Here is a 3,208-nt window from a genome sequence, read left to right as displayed (position 1 = left end):
CATATTTTAATTATTCATCTTTATTTCATTTTCTTTATCTCAATCGGTAGCTCAGTGGGATAAAAGGTGTGATGTCGTTGCATTCATGATCAATCGGGTTTGAGTCATGTTGGCTGCTTACAGTGTGTGCGGGCAACACTTCAAAGGCCGTGGTCCCTTCGTGAGGTTGAATGAACAATCCAATTGGGTTAGTCGTGGGGAACCTAGATTCAAACGACGTACAAACATGATAATGATTGAAATGCTGAACAGGCTTTCTTAAATACATAAGGCATATAACAATAATGTAAAAGGAACAAAATAATTTATTTGAGCATTCGAAATTACAAAATCTATACATAAAAATTCACGTATAACTCGTCGAAAATGTCTGAAATGCATTGTAAGCAATAAATGGCTTGATCAAATGTCCAAACTCCACAATTGTCAAAATATCATCTTCATCGCATATATATGGGAACTTTTTTTATAATTGAGTCGATGACAGAGTTTGAAAAGTTTTGCACGTCCACTGTAATATCATTTGTTGATGAATCACAATCATACGCCTGAAGACGATTCTTTAGTTCATCGATGTTACTTTTTGTGCAAGTACGCTGCTTTTCACGTTCGGAAGGAGACTCTGAGACTTTAGCCGGATGAGTTGACTTGCAATCAACACTTTCACATTCACACGATTCACAACATATATCACAGCAAAAATGTTTGATTTTTTGTATGACTTCGGTGTCATAAGATTTCATTGAGTGTTCACGTCTACATTCGGTATAGTTTTTTATGTTTTTCGTCATTAAATGGTCCACTTTTTTAATTCAGTTGCCGTCCGTTATAAATGAGTATATGATCTGACTATTTACCATCGCGACCGGCTCGACCTAACATTTGGAGGAACATATCGACATCGTATGGTGGGCCAAAATTTACAACGTTGTGAACTCCACGGAAATTCACCCCCATTCCTGCGGCGGATGTGCAGATCAGTACTCTGATGGATTCATCAGAGTCGGACATGTCTTTTCCAATAATTTCCTTTACTGGATCTGGTGTACAGCTATGATACATATTTATGTGACGGTGTCCAACTTTGACCTCCAAATCATCATAGACCTTCGCAGTTTCCATGATTGACTGGCAGAATATAATCACACGAGGACAATTATGTTGAAGGTCATGAATCCAATCCACCAGCCAACCAAACGCAACAGAGTTCGGGTCCTTGCAGGATCTCTGTAAAAGAAAGTTATCATAACATATTAAATATTACAAATACCACCAAATTTTCAAAGTGATCGATTGAGAGACTTCAGTAAGAACTTATTTTGTTGAAATTTTTCATTCTCTGCAACAATTTTAAACATCAAGTCAATTACCTTTAAAACTGAAAGTTTAACGTTTTCCCGGTCCGGAGAATCAACAATTTCAATAGCGTTCGAATTGATACAGAGATTTCTCCTTATCGGTCGCCGAGTTCTATTACTAGTGGTTGCAGTAAATGCAATGACCGGAACACCTGTATTGAAAAATTTAAATCGAAGTCAAAGAACCTAACAGAATGCAACGAGGAATAGACAATAAAAGTCTACTACTTCAGCTTACCTGGAGAAAGACTCCGTAGCTCACCGATGTGGTTGAACCATGCACGGAAGGCTTCGGTTTTACTAGAATCGCCCCTGAAAATATTGGAGAGCCAAAATATAGAACAAAATAAATAGGCCTAATAAAAAAGAACATTTTCGGACTTCGTTTAAGAGAGACAACAACAGAGAAAAGACTGATTGACATTTTCTTACCACCCAAGGACAGTGTGTGCCTCATCTACAACGATAGCAATTAATCGTTCTAAATACAACGCCGATGAAACCATGTTCCTCCAACAACTCTTTGCCAATAGTGTCTCCGGACAACAGAACACGAACTGGTATTCACCAAGCAATATTTTCCGGTTCTCTTCTTCTGCATGTCCGATGTAAGATGCAGAAAACCCAAGACTTTTCAGATATTTACACTGTTCTTCCATTATACTGATTAACGGAGATACAATTAGAATCGAAGAGTGGCAAGGCTTGATAAGATATTGCCGGACCCTGTCTTCGTTGATACAAAAACGTCATTTCTATCGCGTGAAACAGTTATCAAACACAACATCTGATGACTCGATAAACTTTCCAAACCGAAACTACGACAGATTTCTTCAAATATTTGTAGTTCGAATTTACTCAGAGACGAACCGGAATCCATATTGGAATTGATTGCCAAAGCCATTATACAACGAGCAATCTGATTGGTGCCGCCAGTTTTCGTTCGGATAGTGCGCATGTAACTGCGCACATGGTCGTTTATGGCAGGGGTTCGTGCCGTGGCTGAGTGTAGCGATGACATCAGGTTCGAGTCCCTGCAAAGGGAGGATGGAAATACTTGAACTTCAGAGTACAAAAACTATATTATTTGGATTTCTTACAATGGGCGACTCGAAATCAGAGAGGGTTTAGGGCCGATAAGGTATTGCAGTAACCACAGAATGAGCGGACCATAGAAACGGCCAACAGTAATCATGCACCAAGTCGCTTCACCTGACTGGTCATCAGTCACTTCAATCGCCAGACAAACTTACAAACTTCGTCCGTCAATGCTGGTATATGTTCGAGTGATTAGCGTGCTCGTCTGGCGCGCGCTGGAGGTCGCAAGTTCGAGTCCAGCTTAAGGCGTATCTTAAGGTTATCGGCATTTTTGTCCGTTATTTTATTCTCGTGTTCCAACCTAGTCACTGTGGAAGGTCAAGGATTTTTTTTAGGGAATTATCCCTCTTGAAATAAAGAACCTACCATTTCTGGCCGTTGATTTATGACGTCATACAATGAAAAAGGTACGCACACTGTTGCTCTGATTTTGTTCAGCTGCGATGTGTGCGCGGGACTCAATTATGCTATTTTGCCAGTTTCACTAAATTAACCGCGTAATGGCACTCAACAACCTTAATCGATGCTATTGTCAAGGTCATGATTTCTGGACTCGACGATCTCATTCGACTCGATTATGTAATTAACGCAACCTTCGGCGGGAGGCAAACAAGCCCTGGCAAGCAAGGTAGTATGCGAAATATTAAAATCTTATTAAATCGCGTATTGATTTTTATCGAGTAACGAAGACATTTTTAGTAAACAATTCAATCGAATCGGAAACAATGTCGCGCACTTGCCGCGTTAGTGAT

At 39.7% G+C, this 3,208-nt stretch overlaps 1 pseudogene; it reads right to left on the bottom strand.

Moving 5' to 3' along the window:
* Window positions 1-440: 440 nt before the first annotated feature.
* LOC141910033 (bifunctional 3'-5' exonuclease/ATP-dependent helicase WRN-like) lies at window positions 441-2,262 on the bottom strand (annotated as a pseudogene).
* Window positions 2,263-3,208: the final 946 nt, after the last annotated feature.

This window comes from Tubulanus polymorphus, chromosome 8, assembly GCF_964204645.1.
Source record: "Tubulanus polymorphus chromosome 8, tnTubPoly1.2, whole genome shotgun sequence".
In the NCBI taxonomy this organism is placed as follows: domain Eukaryota; kingdom Metazoa; phylum Nemertea; class Palaeonemertea; order Tubulaniformes; family Tubulanidae; genus Tubulanus; species Tubulanus polymorphus.
Note: the sequence above shows the minus strand (reverse complement) of the source record. Positions and strands in the feature narration are given on the sequence as shown.